The sequence below is a fragment of the Oncorhynchus keta genome, chromosome 6 (assembly GCF_023373465.1).
Source record: "Oncorhynchus keta strain PuntledgeMale-10-30-2019 chromosome 6, Oket_V2, whole genome shotgun sequence".
In the NCBI taxonomy this organism is placed as follows: Eukaryota; Metazoa; Chordata; class Actinopteri; order Salmoniformes; family Salmonidae; genus Oncorhynchus; species Oncorhynchus keta.
In genome coordinates, this window is record NC_068426.1 from 8,936,152 (window position 1) to 8,958,239 (window position 22,088).

At 44.4% G+C, this 22,088-nt stretch overlaps 1 pseudogene; it reads left to right on the plus strand.

Annotated features, from left to right (window-relative positions):
- The window catches only part of LOC127930822 (replication protein A 70 kDa DNA-binding subunit-like), a 111,972-nt pseudogene extending 90,146 nt beyond the window's left edge, over window positions 1-21,826 (plus strand).
- The last annotated feature ends 262 nt before the right edge of the window (window positions 21,827-22,088 follow it).

Below are 22,088 nucleotides of genomic sequence, written 5' to 3' on the forward strand. Positions count from 1 at the left end.
GTTGCTTTGAAAACGGTGTTTTGCTTGTGCTTCTCAGAATTCATCTCTCCCTCCACCATGTGCACAGTGGAGAGAGGGAGTAAGAGTCAGCAGCCAACCAGGACAGGAAGATACTTTCATTGCAGGAATCAACATGAAGCATAGGCTATTACTGCTGACCAGGGCTCTCCAACCCTGTTCCTGGAGAGATGCCCCCCTGTAGGTTTTAACTCCAACCCTGTTCCTGGAGAGATACCCTCCTGATGCCCTCCTGTAGGTTAACAGGTGTGTGTGTGTGTGTGTGTGTGTGTGTGTGTGTGTGTGTGTGTGTGTGTGTGTGTGTGTGTGTGTGTGTGTGTGTGTGTGTGTGTGTGTGTGTGTGTGTGTGTGTGTGTGTGTGTGTGTGTGTGTGTGTGTGTGTGTGTGTGTAGGTTTTCCTTGGTGATTTCCAGGTTAAGACTTCCTGAGGGACTCTGTACACTGAGAACTACAGAAAGAGAGCAGGCCAGAGAGGAAGAAAGTGAAAGAGGGAGAGACTCTGTACACTGAGAACTACAGAAAGAGAGCAGGCCAGAGAGGAAGAAGGGGAAAGGGGGAGGGAGGTAAAAAAGGATTAAGGTAGATAGTCATCTAACCTCATCTCTCGCCTCAAAATCTGTCCATCTCTCAAACTCTCCATTTCTCTCTCCCTCTGTCCCATATCATATTCTCAGGGTGGCGGGAGGAGGTGAATCAGAGTTCTGGGAGCGTGACGACTCCAGGAAGACAGAGGGTGGTGGGGGGAGTTGAATCAGAGTTCTGGGAGCGTGACGACTCCAGGAAGACAGAGGGTGGTGGGAGGAGTTGAATCAGAGTTCTGGGAGCCTGGGAGCCGACTCCAGGAAGACAGAGGGTGGTGGGAGGAGTTGAATCAGAGTTCTGGGAGCCTGACGACTCCAGGAAGACAGAGGGTGGTGGGAGGAGTTGAATCATAGTTCTTGGAGCCTGACGACTCCAGGAAGACAGAGGGTGGTGGGGGGAGTTGAATCAGAGTTCTGGGAGCGTGACGACTCCAGGAAGACAGAGGGTGGTGGGGGGAGTTGAATCAGAGTTCTGGGAGCGTGACGACTCCAGGAAGACAGAGGGTGGTGGGAGGAGTTGAATCAGAGTTCTGGGAGCCTGACGACTCCAGGAAGACAGAGGGTGGTGGGAGGAGGTGAATCAGAGTTCTGGGAGCCTGACGACTCCAGGAAGACAGAGGGTGGTGGGAGGAGTTGAATCAGAGTTCTGGGAGCCTGACGACTCCAGGAAGACAGAGGGTGGTGGGAGGAGTTGAATCAGAGTTCTGGGAGCCTGACGACTCCAGGAAGACAGAGGGTGGTGGGAGGAGTTGAATCAGAGTTCTGGGAGCCTGACGACTCCAGGAAGACAGAGGGTGGTGGGAGGAGTTGAATCATAGTTCTGGGAGCCTGACGACTCCAGGAAGACAGAGGGTGGTGGGAGGAGTTGAATCAGAGTTCTGGGAGCGTGACGACTCCAGGAAGACAGAGGGTGGTGGGGGGAGTTGAATCAGAGTTCTGGGAGCGTGACGACTCCAGGAAGACAGAGGGTGGTGGGGGGAGTTGAATCAGAGTTCTGGGAGCGTGACGACTCCAGGAAGACAGAGGGTGGTGGGGGGAGTTGAATCAGAGTTCTGGGAGCGTGACGACTCCAGGAAGACAGAGGGTGGTGGGGGGAGTTGAATCAGAGTTCTGGGAGCGTGACGACTCCAGGAAGACAGAGGGTGGTGGGAGGAGTTGAATCAGAGTTCTGGGAGCCTGACGACTCCAGGAAGACAGAGGGTGGTGGGAGGAGTTGAATCAGAGTTCTGGGAGCCTGACGACTCCAGGAAGACAGAGGGTGGTGGGAGGAGTTGAATCAGAGTTCTGGGAGCCTGACGACTCCAGGAAGACAGAGGGTGGTGGGAGGAGTTGAATCAGAGTTCTGGGAGTGTGACGACTCCAGGAAGACAGAGGGTGGTGGGAGGAGTTGAATCAGAGTTCTGGGAGTGTGACGACTCCAGGGTAGAGTGGAAGACAGAGGGTAGAGTGGTTTGGGAGGTCGGCAAAGCTGGGGGGGGGGGAATGCAACTAATTAGACTTTTGTCGTTAACTCTCTTGTTAGTCTCATTAGGGTTCTGGGAAAGAGCAGAGATGTCTGGGGATGTGTCCCAAATATCATCCTATTTCCTATATAGTTTTCTTCTTTGACCAGGGCCCTTCTTTGACGCCCTATTGGGACAGGGTGTATATAAAGGGGGTCATTTTGGATACAACCCGGGACAGATGATTTGGGTCTGAGTCACTGTAGCCTGCAGGGGTCAAGAAGTCAAAGCTCGTTGAGCCCTACTGTAATGTGGTGTGTCAAGTATAGGTCAAAGGTCATTGAACATGATGGTAATATGTTGTGTTCTGTAAAGGTCAAAGTGACAATGGACATCAACTTCTCTGGGACAGACCTACTCTCGATTGAGTAGGTACACACACACACACACACACACACACACACACACACACACACACACACACACACACACACACACACACACACACACACACACACACACACACACACACACACACACACACACACACACACACACACACACACAAAGGAACTGTTATTGATGTGCTGTAATTACCTCTGTGTTCAGGGATAATTAGTCCTCACTGTGTCAGTAAATGTCTACTTGCGTCAGTCCAACTTCCTGCAGTAGTTGTCTCTTCCTACAGTACTTGTCTCTTCCTACAGTACTTGTCTCTTCCTACAGTAGTCGTCTCTTCCTACAGTACTTGTCTCTTCCTACAGTACTTGTCTCTTCCTACAGTACTTGTCTCTTCCTTCAGTAGTTGTCTCTTCCTACAGTAGTTGTCTCTTCCTACAGTAGTTGTCTCTTCCTTCAGTAGTTGTCTCTTCCTACAGTAGTTGTCTCTTCCTACAGTAGTTGTCTCTTCCTACAGTAGTTGTCTCTTCCTACAGTAGTTGTCTCCAGCAGTAGTTGTCTCTTCCTTCAGTTCTTGTCTCTTCCTACAGTAGTTGTCTCTTCCTACAGTAGTTGTCTCTTCCTACAGTAGTTGTCTCCAGCAGTAGTTGTCTCTTCCTACAGTAGTTGTCTCTTCCTACAGTACTTGTCTCTTCCTACAGTACTTGTCTCTTCCTACAGTACTTGTCTCTTCCTACAGTACTTGTCTCTTCCTACAGTAGTTGTCTCTTCCTACAGTAGTTGTCTCTTCCTACAGTAGTTGTCTCTTCCTACAGTAGTTGTCTCTTCCTACAGTAGTTATCTCTTCCTACAGTAGTTGTCTCTTCCTACAGTACTTGTCTCTTCCTACAGTAGTTGTCTCTTCCTACAGTACATGTCTCTTCCTACAGTACTTGTCTCTTCCTACAGTAGTTGTCTCTTCCTACAGTAGTTGTCTCTTCCTACAGTAGTTGTCTCTTCCTACAGTACTTGTCTCTTCCTACAGTACTTGTCTCTTCCTACAGTAGTTGTCTCCAGCAGTAGTTGTCTCTTCCTACAGTAGTTGTCTCTTCCTACAGTAGTTGTCTCTTCCTACAGTAGTTGTCTCTTCCTAAACTACTTGTCTCTTCCTACAGTAGTTGTCTCCAGCAGTAGTTGTCTCTTCCTACAGTAGTTGTCTCTTCCTACAGTAGTTGTCTCCAGCAGTAGTTGTCTCTTCCTACAGTACTTGTCTCTTCCTACAGTAGTTGTCTCCAGCAGTAGTTGTCTCTTCCTACACTACTTGTCTCTTCCTACAGTAGTTGTCTCTTCCTACAGTAGTTGTCTCCAGCAGTACTTGTCTCTTCCGACAGTAGTTGTCTCTTCCTACAGTAGTTGTCTCCAGCAGTACTTGTCTCTTCCTACAGTACTTGTCTCTTCCTACAGTACTTGTCTCTTCCTACAGTACTTGTCTCTTCCTACAGTAGTTGTCTCTTCCTACAGTAGTTGTCTCTTCCTACAGTAGTTGTCTCTTCCTACAGTAGTTGTCTCTTCCTACAGTAGTTGTCTCTTCCTACAGTAGTTGTCTCTTCCTACAGTAGTTGTCTCTTCCTACAGTAGTTGTCTCTTCCTACAGTAGTTGTCTCTTCCTACAGTAGTTGTCTCTTCCTACAGTAGTTGTCTCTTCCTACAGTAGTTGTCTCTTCCTACAGTAGTTGTCTCTTCCTACAGTACTTGTCTCTTCCTACAGTACTTGTCTCTTCCTACAGTACTTGTCTCTTCCTACAGTACTTGTCTCTTCCTACAGTAGTTGTCTCTTCCTACAGTACTTGTCTCTTCCTACAGTAGTTGTCTCTTCCTACAGTATTTAACTGTGTGGTAATGTTGTGTTACTCTACCAGGCATGTCTCTGGTATTTAACTGGTTGGTAATGTTGTGTTACTCTACCAGGCATGTCTCTGGTATTTAACGGTGTGGTAATGTTGTGTTACTCTACCAGGCATGTCTCTGGTATTTAACTGTGTGGTAATGTTGTGTTACTCTACCAGGCATGTCTCTGGTATTTAACTGTGTGGTAATGTTGTGTTACTCCGCCAGGCATGTCTCTGGTATTTAACTGTGTGGTAATGTTGTGTTACTCTACCAGGCATGTCTCTGGTATTTAACTGTGTGGTAATGTTGTGTTACTCTACCAGGCATGTCTCTGGTATTTAACTGTGTGGTAATGTTGTGTTACTCTGCCAGGCATGTCTCTGGTATTTAACTGTGTGGTAATGGTGTGTTACTCTACCAGGCATGTCTCTGGTATTTAACTGTGTGGTAATGTTGTGTTACTCTGCCAGGCATGTCTCTGGTATTTAACTGTGTGGTAATGTTGTGTTACTCTACCAGGCATGTCTCTGGTATTTAACTGTGTGGTAATGTTGTGTTACTCTGCCAGGCATGTCTCTGGTATTTAACTGTGTGGTAATGTTGTGTTACTCTGCCAGGCATGTCTCTGGTATTTAACTGGTTGGTAATGTTGTGTTACTCTGCCAGGCATGTCTCTGGTATTTAACTGGTTGGTAATGTTGTGTTACTCCCCCAGGCATGTCTCTGGTATTTAACTGGTTGGTAATGTTGTGTTACTCTGCCAGGCATGTCTCTGGTATTTAACTGGTTGGTAATGTTGTGTTACTCTGCCAGGCATGTCTCTGGTATTTAACTGGTTGGTAATGTTGTGTTACTCTACCAGGCATGTCTCTGGTATTTAACTGGTTGGTAATGTTGTGTTACTCTGCCAGGCATGTCTCTGGTATTTAACTGGTTGGTAATGTTGTGTTACTCTGCCAGGCATGTCTCTGGTATTTAACTGGTTGGTAATGTTGTGTTACTCTGCCAGGCATGCAGCTAGGAGAGAATAGGCTTCATTCATCCTGCTGAATTACCATCTTCTGTCTCTACCGCTGTTGAGTCCTCGCTCAAGCCTTAGGTGCTAATAACACCATAAATTATACCAACCTTAGACACATACACACAGGCGGGTATTACACATATTCGCTTTCAACTGCAGAGACACGTACACATCATTTTACAAGCTTCTTCTTTATAATTCTTTATAATTGCATTGCTTTTGTGACTTGTGCTGCAACTGAAATTCGTTTTGAGAAAATGTTGTCCCTGCTATTGTGTGTGTCTCTCTCTCGGTTTCTCTCTGTGTCTTTCTATATCTCTGTCTTTCCTTGTCTCTCTGTGTCTCTTTCTTTGTCTCTCTGTGTCTCTTTCTTTGTCTCTCTGTGTCTCTTTCTCTGCCTCTCTGTGTCTCTTTCTCTGCCTCTCTGTGTCTCTTACCATCCACTTTCTCTCTCTTTTTGTTGTTCTCTTTTCTCTCTTTTTCCCTCTTTTTCATCTTACCTCCCTCCATCCACCCCTCCTCCATCCATCCCTCCCTCCATCCACCCCTCCTCCATCCATCCCTCCCTCCATCCCCCCTCCATCTCACTCCTTCTCTCTTTTTCCCTCTTTTTCATCTTACCTCCCTCCATCCACCCCTCCTCCATCCATCCCTCCCTCCATCCACCCCTCCTCCATCCATCCCTCCCTCCATCCCCCTCCATCTCACTCCTTCTCTCTTTTTCCCTCTTTTTCATCTTACCTCCCTCCATCCACCCCTCCTCCATCCATCCCTCCCTCCATCCACCCCTCCTCCATCCATCCCTCCCTCCATCCCCATCTCCATCTCTCCTTCTCTCTTTTTCCCCTTTTTCATCTTACCTCCCTCCATCCACCCCTCCTCCATCCATCCCTCCCTCCATCCACCCCTCCTCCATCCATCCCTCCCTCCATCCACCCCTCCTCCATCCATCCCTCCCTCCATCCACCCCTCCTCCATCCATCCCTCCCTCCATCCACCCCTCCTCCATCCATCCCTCCCTCCAACCCCCCTCCATCTCACTCCTTCTCTCTTTTTCCCTCTTTTTCATCTTACCTCCCTCCATCCACCCCTCCTCCATCCATCCCTCCCTCCATCCACCCCTCCTCCATCCATCCCTCCCTCCATCCCCATCTCCATCTCACTCCTTCTCTCTTTTCCTCTCTCTCTCTCTCTGCCCCTCCCTTCTCCCTCTCTACAGGCAGATTATTTCAGCTGTGTAGCCACAGTGTTGTTTAGTGGTAAGGAAAGCTGTCTGTACCAGGCCTGTCACTCTGCAGATTGTAAGAAGAAGGTATTAGAACAACCAAATGGACTCTACCACTGTGAGAAGTGTGACAAACAATTCCCTAACTACAAATACTGCGTCATGCTGTCTGTGAGTACAACAACACCCCCACACACACACATAAAGGACAGACATACCCTAAGTATACAAAACATTAGCCACACCTTCCTAATATTGTCCTCCCCCATTCGCCTTCAGAACAGCCTCAACTTGTCAGGGGAATGGACTTTACAAGGTGTCGAAAGCATTTAACAGGGATGCTGTTGACCTTCTACCCTGTTCAAAGGGCACTTAATCTTAGGGATTATAGGCATCCCGCAAGCAGGACAACTTCCGGTGAAATTGGAGGGCGTGCAATTCAAAGAAATAATCAGAAACATTATGGATGTTAAACATTTAGGTAGATACAAGTGTCTTTTATCAGTTCAAAGCTTAAATTCTGGGTAATCTAACTGCACTGTCCGATTTACAGTAGCCATTACAGGGAAAGCCATGCGATTGTTTGAGGACGGCACCCCAGGTCAAAATATTTTTCCACCAGCACAGGTTTCAGAAATGTACAAATAGTGATTAAATATTCACTTACTTTTTGAAAATCTTTCTCTGATTTGTCGTCTAAAGGGTCCCAGCTATAACATGTAGTGTTGTTTTGTTAGATAAAATCCTTCTTTATATTCCAAAAAGTCTGTTTAGTTGGCGCCATCGATTTGTGTAATCCCCTCGTTCAACTTGCAGAGAAAGGAATCCAAAAATCTACCGCTAAACTTTGTTAAAACAAGTCAAAATACGTTTCTATTGACTCCCTAAAACTATAATATTTCATAAGGAAAGAAGTAGATATAAGTAGATAAGAAGCCATAGGAATTGCATACCGGGAGCTAGATTTCATTATTTCTCTATACTTTCCATTGTAAGAGCTCTCAAAAAAAAAAAAACATTCCAGTTTTTTCTTTATTTTATTTTATTTCACCTTTATTTAACCAGATAGGCAAGTTGAAAACAACTTCTCATTTACAACCTGCGACCTAGCCAAGATAAAGCAAAGCAGTTCGACACATACAACAACACAGAGTTACACATGGAGTAAAACAAACATACAGTCAATAATACAGTATACAGTATACAGTACACCTCTGGCCTGCTCGCCTCCCTACCACTGAGGAAGTACAGTTCCCGCTCAGCCCAGTCAAAACTGTTCGCTGCTCTGGCTCCCCAATGGTGGAACACACTCCCTCACGACGCCAGGACAGCGGAGTCAATCACCACCTTCCGGAGACACCTGAAACCCCACCTCTTTAAGGAATACCTAGAATAGGATAAAGTAATCCTTCTCACCCCCCCCCCTTAAAAGATTTAGATGCACTATTGTAAAGTGGCTGTTCCACTGGATGTCATAAGGTGAATGCACCAATTTGTAAGTCGCTCTGGATAAGAGCGTCTGCTAAATGACTTAAATGTAAATGTAAATGTATAAACAAGTCTATATACGATGTGAGCAAATGAGGTGAGAAGGGAGGTAAGGCAATAAATAGGCCATGGTGGCAAAGTAAATACAATATAGCAAGTAAAACACTGGAATGGTAGTTTTGCAATGGAAGAATGTGCAAAGTAGAAATAAAAATAATGGGGTGCAAAGGAGCAAAATAAATAAATAAATTAAATACAGTTGGGAAAGAGGTAGTTGATTGGGCTAAATTATAGGTGGGCTATATACAGGTGCAGTAATCTGTGAGCTGCTCTGACAGCTGGTGCTTAAAGCTAGTGAAGGAGATAAGTGTTTCGAGTTTCAGAGATTTTTGTAGTTCGTTCCAGTCATTGGCAGCAGAGAACTGGAAGGAGAGGCGGCCAAATAAAGAATTGGTTTTGGGGGTGACTAGAGAGATATACCTGCTGGAGCGTGTGCTACAGGTGGGAGATGCTATGGTGACCAGCGAGCTAAGATAAGGGGGGACTTTACCTAGCAGGGTCTTGTAGATGACGTGGAGCCAGTGGGTTTGGCGACGAGTATGAAGCGAGGGCCAGCCAACGAGAGCGTACAGGTCGCAATGGTGGGTAGTATATGGGGCTTTGGTGACAAAACGGATTGCACTGTGATAGACTGCATCCAATTTGTTGAGTAGGGTATTGGAGGCTATTTTGTAAATGACATCACCAAAGTCGAGGATTGGTAGGATGGTCAGTTTTACAAGGGTATGTTTGGCAGCATGAGTGAAGGATGCTTTGTTGCGAAATAGGAAGCCAATTCTAGATTTAACTTTGGATTGGAGATGTTTGATATGGGTCTGGAAGGAGAGTTTACAGTCTAACCAGACACCGAAGTATTTGTAGTTGTCCACGTATTCTAAGTTGGGTTGTCTTTGGGTTTTTCTCCTAGTATATCTAATGTTATATTTTCCTACATTAACATTTCTACAAACTTCAAAGTGTTTTATTTCCAGTGGTACCAATGATATGCATATCCTGGCTTCAGGGTCTGAGGAACAGGCAGATTACTTTGGGCACGTCAGTCAGGCGGAAATTGAGAAAAAGGACCCTAGCTCTAACAAGTTTTAAGTGTTCGTCTTGCCCATTCAACCTCTGAATGGCACACATACACAATCCATGTCTCAACAGTCTCAAGGCTTAAACAATATTATTTAACCTGTCTCCTCCCCTTCATCTACACTGACTGAAGTGGATTTAACAAGTGACATCAATAATGGATCATAGTTTGCACCTGGTCAGTGTATGTCATGGAAAGAGCAGGTTTTCTTAATGTTTTGTACTCTCAGTGTATATACACTGAACACATATACTGAAGAGCACTTACACGACATAGAAACAACGTCGACACTCACTCTGTGTCTCTCTCTAATCTCTATATCTATCTCTCCCTCTCTCCATCCCCCTCTCTCTGTCTCTACCTTTCTCTCCATCTCTATCCCTCTCTCTCTCCCTCCTTCTCACTCTCCTTCACTTTCTCTCTCTCTCTCTCTCTCTCTCTCTCTCTCTCTCTCTCTCTCTCTCTCTCTCTCTCTCTCTCTCTCTCTCTCTCTCTCTCTCTCTCTCTCTCTCTCTCTCTCTCTCTCTCTCTCTCTCTCTCTCTCTCTCTCTCTCTCTCTCTCTCTCTCTCTCTCTCTCTCTCTCTCTCTCCTCTCCAGGCTAACATAGCAGACTTCAGTGATAACCAATGGGTGACATGTTTCCATGAGACAGCAGAGGGCATTCTGGGTCACAATGCAGAGACTCTGGGCCAGCTTAAAGATACGGTGAGACGTACACACGCACACACACACGCACGCACACACACACGGTCTCTCTCGCTCTCTCTCATGCACACACACACATACACACTCTGAACCTTTCCCCTGTCTGTCCATCAGGATGATGCAGCGTTTGACGAGGTGTTCCAGAAGGTCAACTTTACCACACACATCTTCCGCAACAGAGTCAAGCTGGAGACGTACACACGCACATCTCGAAAACACACACACACACACGCACATCTAGAAACATATACACACACACACATACACACACAGTCATGGAGATCGGGCCATTACCAGAGAAACAGAATCTTATTATGTGGTCATCACTTAGGGAATATGACCAAACAATGCCACTAATGCATTCATTACCTTTAATTAACCACCAATTACTGTTTGTAATTTGCCATCTCATCCTCGTTAGCTTAATTAATCAAAGGTTAATTAGCTGCTAATACAAGTAACACGTTACCATAGAGACACAATGGTCCAGTGCAGGGCTATTCAACTTGCGGCCCATGGGCCAGATCTGACCCATTTATCATTTTAGAATGGCCAATTCTGAACATTAAGAAAACAAATGAAAAATCCTATATTTAGTGCCAAAAGGAGCCTATTCAGGGCCTTCAATATTCTCAAATGGTAGAATCTGCTTTCCTGTAGTCCCGCCCACTAATTACTGTCAATCAATATCACCCAACATACCAGTTACAGCCAATCAGAGCCGCTAACAGGGGTACAGGGTATTTCTGTTCGTCTATCGGATGAGATCGCTACACTCCCTGATACACCAGAGTGTGCTTTGCACTTAACTTAGCAGTGAGTTAACAAAAACCATGGGCTCAGTTATGGCTATCATAAACTTTATCCGATCAGCATCTAGCCTGCCACATCGCTCTACTTTTACATCACGAGGTTCGGTGGCTAAGCATGGATAATAATGTATGTAGTATGTAGTTCTTATCAGACGTATTCGTTTGTATGACATCTTCACTCAATTGAATCGACTTAATGTGGAATACAGGGAAGGGATTAGACAGTTAATGTGGAATACAGGGAAGGGATTAGACAGTTAATGTGGAATACAGGGAAGGGATTAGACAGTTAATGTGGAATACAGGGAAGGGATTAGACACTTAATGTGGAATACAGGGAAGGGATTAGACACTTAATGTGGAATACAGGGAAGGGATTAGACACTTAATGTGGAATACAGGGAAGGGATTAGACACTTAATGTGGAATACAGGGAAGGGATTAGACAGTTAATGTGGAATACAGGGAAGGGATTAGACAGTTAATGTGGAATACAGGGAAGGGATTAGACAGTTAATGTGGAATACAGGGAAGGGATTAGACACTTAATGTGGAATACAGGGAAGGGATTAGACACTTAATGTGGAATACAGGGAAGGGATTAGACACTTAATGTGGAATACAGGGAAGGGATTAGACACTTAATGTGGAATACAGGGAAGGGATTAGACACTTAATGTGGAATACAGGGAAGGGATTAGACACTTAATGTGGAATACAGGGAAGGGATTAGACAGTTAATGTGGAATACAGGGAAGGGATTAGACACTTAATGTGGAATACAGGGAAGGGATTAGACACTTAATGTGGAATACAGGGAAGGGATTAGGGATTAGACAGTTAATGTGGAATACAGGGAAGGGATTAGACAGTTAATGTGGAATACAGGGAAGGGATTAGACAGTTAATGTGGAATACAGGGAAGGGATTAGACAGTTAATGTGGAATACAGGGAAGGGATTAGACAGTTAATGTGGAATACAGGGAAGGGATTAGACAGTTAATGTGGAATACAGGGAAGGGATTAGACAGTTAATGTGGAATACAGGGAAGGGATTAGACAGTTAATGTGGAATACAGGGAAGGGATTAGACAGTTAATGTGGAATACAGGGAAGGGATTAGACACTTAATGTGGAATACAGGGAAGGGATTAGACACTTAATGTGGAATACAGGGAAGGGATTAGACACTTAATGTGGAATACAGGGAAGGGATTAGACAGTTAATGTGGAATACAGGGAAGGGATTAGACACTTAATGTGGAATACAGGGAAGGGATTAGACACTTAATGTGGAATACAGGGAAGGGATTAGACAGTTAATGTGGAATACAGGGAAGGGATTAGACACTTAATGTGGAATACAGGGAAGGGATTAGACACTTAATGTGGAATACAGGGAAGGGATTAGACACTTAATGTGGAATACAGGGAAGGGATTAGACACTTAATGTGGAATACAGGGAAGGGATTAGACAGTTAATGTGGAATACAGGGAAGGGATTAGACAGTTAATGTGGAATACAGGGAAGGGATTAGACAGTTAATGTGGAATACAGGGAAGGGATTAGACAGTTAATGTGGAATACAGGGAAGGGATTAGACAGTTAATGTGGAATACAGGGAAGGGATTAGACAGTTAATGTGGAATACAGGGAAGGGATTAGACAGTTAATGTGGAATACAGGGAAGGGATTAGACAGTTAATGTGGAATACAGGGAAGGGATTAGACAGTTAATGTGGAATACAGGGAAGGGATTAGACAGTTAATGTGGAATACAGGGAAGGGATTAGACACTTAATGTGGAATACAGGGAAGGATTAGACAGTTAATGTGGAATACAGGGAAGGGATTAGACAGTTTTTCACGTGATTCTTTTCAACATATATGTTATTTTCTTCTCTGATTTGAGCCCAAATAAAACGCTCCATTACCCTGCACTGCGTGACTATCTTCCAGCACAGATAACTCCCGTGATGTTAAGAGTTTAACTTTGCAACGAGATTTGACGAGTTTAAGTCCCCCACAGAGGTGCTGTAGAACGTTCTCTACTGATACAACGGGAGAGAGACTTCTCCGGCTAAAAGCTGGTCAACTGAGATATACCCTGAGTAAAATATTTCCTTTGTGTAAATAAAAACAAAAGGTGAAGCGATGTATGTAAAACCGACAGGAAGTAGAAAACAATGAATGTGATGGTTGTCAACTGTCTTATAATGACAAATGTGTTCCATCATTTCAACAATGTGAAACAGCGAATTAGGCTAATTTTAAAGCACTTCAAATGAACTTTTAGGAAACATTTTACTAAAAGAGCTGTGGTTAAGGGCGCTGTACTGCAGCGCCAGCTGTGCCAACAGAGACCCTGGGTTCGCGCCCAGGCTCTGTCGTAACCGGCCGCGACCGGGAGGTCCGTGGGGCGACGCACATTTGGCCTAGCGACGTCCGGGTTAGGGAGGGCTTGGCCGGTAGGGATATTCTTGTCTCATCGCACACCAGCGACTCCTGTGGCGGGCCGGGCGCAGTGCGCGCTAACCAAGGTTGCCAGGTGCACGGTGTTTCCTCCGACACATTGGTGCGGCTGGCTTCCGGGTTGGATGCGCGCTGTGTTAAGAAGCAGTGAGGCTTGGTTGGGTTGTGTATCGGAGGACGCATGACTTTCAACCTTCGTCTCTCCCGAGCCCGAGACCTTCGTCTCTCTCGTCTCTCCCGAGTCGTACGGGAGTTGTAGCGATGAGACAAGATAGTAGCTACTAAACAATTGGATGCTACGAAATTGGGGAGAAAAAGGGGTAAAATTCAACAACAAAAAAAAGAAGCTTTATAACATTATATTTCTGTTTGTTCATTGTTGTTTACACCAGTTTTAGGAAGAGTAATCACATGTAGAAAATGTCTGGACCCCGTGTAAATAACCTTTTTCAAATCTGGCCCCGTAACAATATAGTTGAATAGTCCTGGACCTGTGGTATAGCTTATACAGACATATATATGGAGACAGACTATATAAGGCCTGTTAGCTGTTCATATATATGGAGACAGACTATATAAGGCCTGTTAGCTGTTCATATATACAGACTATATAAGGCCTGTTAGCTGTTCATATATACAGACTATATAAGGCCTGTTAGCTGTTCATATATACAGACTATATAAGGCCTGTTAGCTGTTCATATATATGGAGACAGACTATATAAGGCCTGTTAGCTGTTCATATATACAGACTATATAAGGCCTGTTAGCTGTTCATATATACAGACTATATAAGGCCTGTTAGCTGTTCATATATACGGAGACAGACTATATAAGGCCTGTTAGCTGTTCATATATATGGATACAGACTATATAAGGCCTGTTAGCTGTTCATATATACAGACTATATAAGGCCTGTTAGCTGTTCATATATATGGAGACAGACTATATAAGGCCTGTTAGCTGTTCATATATACAGACTATATAAGGCCTGTTAGCTGTTCATATATACAGACTATATAAGGCCTGTTAGCTGTTCATATATACGGAGACAGACTATATAAGGCCTGTTAGCTGTTCATATATATGGATACAGACTATATAAGGCCTGTTAGCTGTTCATATATATGGAGACAGACTATATAAGGCCTGTTAGCTGTTCATATATACAGACTATATAAGGCCTGTTAGCTGTTCATATATACAGACTATATAAGGCCTGTTAGCTGTTCATATATACGGAGACAGACTATATAAGGCCTGTTAGCTGTTCATATATATGGATACAGACTATATAAGGCCTGTTAGCTGTTCATATATACAGACTATATAAGGCCTGTTAGCTGTTCATATATACTGACTATATAAAGCCTGTTAGCTGTTCATATATATGGAGACAGACTATATAAGGCCTGTTAGCTGTTCATATATACAGACAGATATAAGGCCTGTTAGCTGTTCATATATATGGAGACAGACTATATAAGGCCTGTTAGCTGTTCATATATACAGACTATATAAGGCCTGTTAGCTGTTCATATATACTGACTATATAAGGCCTGTTAGCTGACAGACTATATAAGGCCTGTTAGCTGTTCATATATATGGAGACAGACTATATAAGGCCTGTTAGCTGTTCATATATACAGACTATATAAGGCCTGTTAGCTGTTCATATATACAGACTATATAAGGCCTGTTAGCTGTTCATATATATGGAGACAGACTATATAAGGCCTGTTAGCTGTTCATATATACAGACTATATAAGGCCTGTTAGCTGTTCATATATATGGAGACAGACTATATAAGGCCTGTTAGCTGTTCATATATATGGAGACAGACTATATAAGGCCTGTTAGCTGTTCATATATACAGACTATATAAGGCCTGTTAGCTGTTCATATATACAGACTATATAAGGCCTGTTAGCTGTTCATATATACTGACTATATAAGGCCTGTTAGCTGTTCATATATACAGACTATATAAGGCCTGTTAGCTGTTCATATATACAGACTATATAAGGCCTGTTAGCTGTTCATATATACTGACTATATAAGGCCTGTTAGCTGTTCATATATATGGAGACAGACTATATAAGGCCTGTTAGCTGTTCATATATATGGAGACAGACTATATAAGGCCTGTTAGCTGTTCATATATACAGACTATATAAGGCCTGTTAGCTGTTCATATATACTGACTATATAAGGCCTGTTAGCTGTTCATATATATGGAGACAGACTATATAAGGCCTGTTAGCTGTTCATATATACGGAGACAGACTATATAAGGCCTGTTAGCTGTTCATATATATGGAGACAGACTATATAAGGCCTGTTAGCTGTTCATATATATGGAGACAGACTATATAAGGCCTGTTAGCTATTCATATATACTGACTATATAAGGCCTGTTAGCTGTTCATATATACAGACTATATAAGGCCTGTTAGCTGTTCATATATACAGACTATATAAGGCCTGTTAGCTGTTCATATATATGGAGACAGACTATATAAGGCCTGTTAGCTGTTCATATGTACAGAGACAGACTATATAAGGCCTGTTAGCTGTTCATATATACAGACTATATAAGGCCTGTTAGCTGTTCATATATATGGAGACAGACTATATAAGGCCTGTTAGCTGTTCATATGTACAGAGACAGACTATATAAGGCCTGTTAGCTGTTCATATATACAGACGATATAAGGCCTGTTAGCTGTTCATATATACTGACTATATAAGGCCTGTTAGCTGTTCATATGTACAGACTATATAAGGCCTGTTAGCTGTTCATATATATGGAGACAGACTATATAAGGCCTGTTAGCTGTTCATATATACAGACTATATAAGGCCTGTTAGCTGTTCATATATACTGACTATATAAGGCCTGTTAGCTGTTCATATATACAGACTATATAAGGCCTGTTAGCTGTTCATATATACAGACTATCTATATAAGGCCTGTTAGCTGTTCATATATACAGACTATATAAGGCCTGTTAGCTGTTCATATATACAGACTATCTATATAAGGCCTGTTAGCTGTTCATATATACAGACTATATAAGGCCTGTTAGCTGTTCATATATATGGAGACAGACTATATAAGGCCTGTTAGCTGTTCATATATACAAACTATATAAGGCCTGTTAGCTGTTTATATATACAGACTATATAAGGCGTATTATTAAGGTGTTATGTCACCATGGAAGGTGTTTTATAAAGGTGTTATGTCACCATGGCAGGTGTTTTATAAAGGTCTTATGTCACCATGGCAGGTGTATTATGAAGGTGTTATGTCACCATGGCAGGTGTTTTATAAAGGTGTTATGTCACCATGGCAGGTGTTTTATGAAGGTGTTATGTCACCATGGAAGGTGTTTTATAAAGGTGTTATGTCACCATGGAAGGTGTTTTATGAAGGTGTTATGTCACCATGGAAGGTGTTTTATGAAGGTGTTATGTCACCATGGAAGGTGTTTTATGAAGGTGTTATGTCACCATGGCAGGTGTTTTATGAAGGTGTTATGTCACCATGGAAGGTGTTTTATAAAGGTGTTATGTCACCATGGAAGGTGTTTTATGAAGGTGTTATGTCACCATGGAAGGTGTTTTATGAAGGTGTTATGTCACCATGGAATGTGTTTTATGAAGGTGTTATGTCACCATGGAAGGTGTTTTATAAAGGTGTTATGTCACCATGGAAGGTGTTTTATGAAGGTGTTATGTCACCATGGAAGGTGTTTTATAAAGGTGTTATGTCACCATGGAAGGTGTTTTATAAAGGTTTTATGTCACCATGGAAGGTGTTTTATAAAGGTGTTATGTCACCATGGAAGGTGTTTTATGAAGGTGTTATGTCACCATGGAAGGTGTTTTATAAAGGTGTTATGTCACCATGGAAGGTGTTTTATGAAGGTGTTATGTCACCATGGAAGGTGTTTTATGAAGGTGTTATGTCACCATGGAAGGTGTTTTATGAAGGTGTTATGTCACCATGGAAGGTGTTTTATGAAGGTGTTATGTCACCATGGAAGGTGTTTTATGAAGGTGTTATGTCTTATGTCACCTTGGCAGGTGTATTATGAAGGTGTTATGTCACCATGGAAAGTGTTTTATGAAGGTGTTATGTCTTATGTCACCATGGAAGGTGTATTATGAAGGTGTTATGTCACCATGGAAGGTGTATTATGAAGGTGTTATGTCACCATAGAAGGTGTTTTATGAAGGTGTTATGTCACCATGGAAGGTGTTTTATAAAGGTGTTATGTCACCATGGAAGGTGTTTTATGAAGGTGTTATGTCACCATGGAAGGTGTTTTATAAAGGTGTTATGTCACCATGGAAGGTGTTTTATAAAGGTGTTATGTCACCATGGAAGGTGTTTTATGAAGGTGTTATGTCACCATGGAAGGTGTTTTATAAAGGTGTTATGTCACCATGGAAGGTGTTTTATGAAGGTGTTATGTCTTATGTCACCTTGGCAGGTGTATTATGAAGGTGTTATGTCACCATGGAAAGTGTTTTATGAAGGTGTTATGTCTTATGTCACCATGGAAGGTGTATTATGAAGGTGTTATGTCACCATGGAAGGTGTATTATGAAGGTGTTATGTCACCATAGAAGGTGTTTTATGAAGGTGTTATGTCTTATGTCACCATGGCAGGTGTATTATGAAGGTGTTATGTCACCATGGAAGGTGTTTTATGAAGGTGTTATGTCTTATGTCACCTTGGCAGGTGTATTATGAAGGTCTTATGTCACCACAGCGTTTAATGCAGTTTCCAATTTAGACTCAAGTGCCTCTTAGAAATCGTTTCTGAAGTGTGAAGTGCTGAGGATGGAATGGAATAAGTGTGTTTCTGAACGGAATAAATTAGTGTCTGAAGTGAAGTGAATGAAATTAGTGATTGTCATAGAGGTTTGTGTGTGTGTGTGTGTGTGTGTGTGTGTGTGTGTGTGTGTGTGTGTGTGTGTGTGTGTGTGTGTGTGTGTGTGTGTGTGTGTGTGTGTGTGTGTGTGACTAATAGATTTGAGTAGATTGTGATAGTGATGTGGGTGTGGGAGACGTCAAAGGAAAAAGCTGTCACTCTCTCTGATCCACCGGCCGCCCTTTTAAAGAGCACTGTTATTCAATTATAATGAAATCATATTAAATTAGTTGTCATCGACTGTCAAGTGGTCTTGTTTTCCCCTCAACCCCCCTCTCTCTCCTCAGGTACACTCACAGAGGAAATATGAAATGGAATGATGAATCACATCAGTTAATGGGAAAGTTAGAGACCATTCAGGAGTCGTCATGCTGGTTGTCAATGAGCCGTCCCCTGCATCTGTTACTGTGTGATTCAGGAGTCAACCCAGCTGAGTCTTGCTGGTTGTCAATGAGCCGTCCCCTGCATCTGTTACTGTGTGATTCAGGAGTCAACCCAGCTGAGTCTTGCTGGTTGTCTATGAGCCGTCCCCTGCATCTGTTACTGTGTGATTCAGGAGTCAACCCAGCTGAGTCTTGCTGGTTGTCAATGAGCCGTCCCCTGCATCTGTTAATGTGTGATTCAGGAGTCAACCCAGCTGAGTCTTGCTGGTTGTCTATGAGCCGTCCCCTGCATCTGTTAATGTGTGATTCAGGAGTCAACCCAGCTGAGTCTTGCTGGTTGTCTATGAGCCGTCCCCTGCATCTGTTACTGTGTGATTCAGGAGTCAACCCAGCTGAGTCTTGCTGGTTGTCAATGAGCCGTCCCCTGCATCTGTTAATGTGTGATTCAGGAGTCAACCCAGCTGAGTCTTGCTGGTTGTCTATGAGCCGTCCCCTGCATCTGTTACTGTGTGATTCAGGAGTCAACCCAGCTGAGTCTTGCTGGTTGTCTATGAGCCGTCCCCTGCATCTGTTACTGTGTGATTCAGGAGTCAACCCAGCTGAGTCTTGCTGGTTGTCTATGTGTCGTCCCCTGCATCTGTTACTGTGTGATTCAGGAGTCAACCCAGCTGAGTCTTGCTGGTTGTCTATGAGCCGTCCCCTGCATCTGTTACTGTGTGATTCAGGAGTCAACCCAGCTGAGTCTTGCTGGTTGTCTATGAGCCGTCCCCTGCATCTGTTACTGTGTGATTCAGGAGTCAACCCAGCTGAGTCTTGCTGGTTGTCTATGAGTCGTCCCCTGCATCTGTTAATGTGTGATTCAGGAGTCAACCCAGCTGAGTCTTGCTGGTTGTCTATGAGTCGTCCCCTGCATCTGTTAATGTGTGATTCAGGAGTCAACCCAGCTGAGTCTTGCTGGTTGTCTATGAGCCGTCCCCTGCATCTGTTACTGTGTGATTCAGGATTCAACCCAGATGAGTCTTGCTGGTTGTCTATGTGTCGTCCCCTGCATCTGTTAATGTGTGATTCAGGAGTCAACCCAGCTGAGTCTTGCTGGTTGTCTATGAGCCGTCCCCTGCATCTGTTACTGTGTGATTCAGGAGTCAACCCAGCTGAGTCTTGCTGGTTGTCTATGAGCCGTCCCCTGCATCTGTTACTGTGTGATTCAGGAGTCAACCCAGCTGAGTCTTGCTGGTTGTCTATGAGCCGTCCCCTGCATCTGTTAATGTGTGATTCAGGAGTCAACCCAGCTGAGTCTTGCTGGTTGTCTATGAGCCGTCCCCTGCATCTGTTACTGTGTGATTCAGGAGTCAACCCAGCTGAGTCTTGCTGGTTGTCTATGAGCCGTCCCCTGCATCTGTTACTGTGTGATTCAGGAGTCAACCCAGCTGAGTCTTGCTGGTTGTCTATGAGCCGTCCCCTGCATCTGTTACTGTGTGATTCAGGAGTCAACCCAGCTGAGTCTTGCTGGTTGTCAATGAGCCGTCCCCTGCATCTGTTAATGTGTGATTCAGGAGTCAACCCAGCTGAGTCTTGCTGGTTGTCTATGAGCCGTCCCCTGCATCTGTTACTGTGTGATTCAGGAGTCAACCCAGCTGAGTCTTGCTGGTTGTCTATGAGCCGTCCCCTGCATCTGTTACTGTGTGATTCAGGAGTCAACCCAGCTGAGTCTTGCTGGTTGTCTATGTGTCGTCCCCTGCATCTGTTACTGTGTGATTCAGGAGTCAACCCAGCTGAGTCTTGCTGGTTGTCTATGAGCCGTCCCTGCATCTGTTACTGTGTGATTCAGGAGTCAACCCAGCTGAGTCTTGCTGGTTGTCTATGAGTCGTCCCTGCATCTGTTAATGTGTGATTCAGGAGTCAACCCAGCTGAGTCTTGCTGGTTGTCTATGAGTCGTCCCCTGCATCTGTTAATGTGTGATTCAGGAGTCAACCCAGCTGAGTCTTGCTGGTTGTCTATGAGCCGTCCCCTGCATCTGTTACTGTGTGATTCAGGAGTCAACCCAGCTGAGTCTTGCTGGTTGTCTATGTGTCGTCCCCTGCATCTGTTAATGTGTGATTCAGGAGTCAACCCAGCTGAGTCTTGCTGGTTGTCTATGAGCCGTCCCCCCTGCATCTGTTACTGCATCTGTGATTCAGGAGTCAACCCAGATGAGTCTTGCTGGTTGTCTATGTGTCGTCCCCTGCATCTGTTAATGTGTGATTCAGGAGTCAACCCAGCTGAGTCTTGCTGGTTGTCTATGAGCCGTCCCCTGCATCTGTTACTGTGTGATTCAGGAGTCAACCCAGCTGAGTCTTGCTGGTTGTCTATGAGCCGTCCCCTGCATCTGTTACTGTGTGATTCAGGAGTCAACCCAGCTGAGTCTTGCTGGTTGTCTATGAGCCGTCCCCTGCATCTGTTACTGTGTGATTCAGGAGTCAACCCAGCTGAGTCTTGCTGGTTGTCTATGAGCCGTCCCCCATCTGTTACTGATTGAGTCAACCCAGCTGAGTCTTGCTGGTTGTCTCCCCTGCATCTGTTACTGTGTGATTCAGGAGTCAACCCAGCTGAGTCTTGTCCCCTGCATCTGTTAATGTTGTCAGGAGTCAACCCAGCTGAGTCTTGCTGGTTGTCTATGAGTCGTCCCCTGCATCTGTTACTGTGTGATTCAGGAGTCAACCCAGCTGAGTCTTGCTGGTTGTCTATGAGCCGTCCCCTGCATCTGTTACTGTGTGATTCAGGAGTCAACCCAGCTGAGTCTTGCTGGTTGTCTATGAGCCGTCCCCTGCATCTGTTACTGTGTGATTCAGGAGTCAACCCAGCTGAGTCTTGCTGGTTGTCTATGAGCCATCCCCTGCATCTGTTAATGTGTGATTCAGGAGTCAACCCAGCTGAGTCTTGCTGGTTGTCTATGAGCCGTCCCCTGCATCTGTTACTGTGTGATTCAGGAGTCAACCCAGCTGAGTCTTGCTGGTTGTCAATGAGCCGTCCCCTGCATCTGTTACTGTGTGTTTCATGAGTCAACCCAGCTGAGTCTTGATGGTTGTCTATGAGCCGTCCCCTGCATCTGTTACTGTGTGATTCAGGAGTCAACCCAGCTGAGTCTTGCTGGTTGTCAATGAGCCGTCCCCTGCATCTGTTACTGTGTGTTTCATGAGTCAACCCAGCTGAGTCTTGCTGGTTGTCTATGAGTCGTCCCCTGCATCTGTTACTGTGTGATTCAGGAGTCAACCCAGATGAGTCTTGCTGGTTGTCTATGTGTCGTCCCCTGCATCTGTTAATGTGTGATTCAGGAGTCAACCCAGCTGAGTCTTGCTGGTTGTCTATGAGCCGTCCCCTGCATCTGTTACTGTGTGATTCAGGAGTCAACCCAGCTGAGTCTTGCTGGTTGTCTATGAGCCGTCCCCTGCATCTGTTACTGTGTGATTCAGGAGTCAACCCAGCTGAGTCTTGCTGGTTGTCTATGAGCCGTCCCCTGCATCTGTTACTGTGTGATTCAGGAGTCAACCCAGCTGAGTCTTGCTGGTTGTCTATGAGCCGTCCCCTGCATCTGTTACTGTGTGATTCAGGA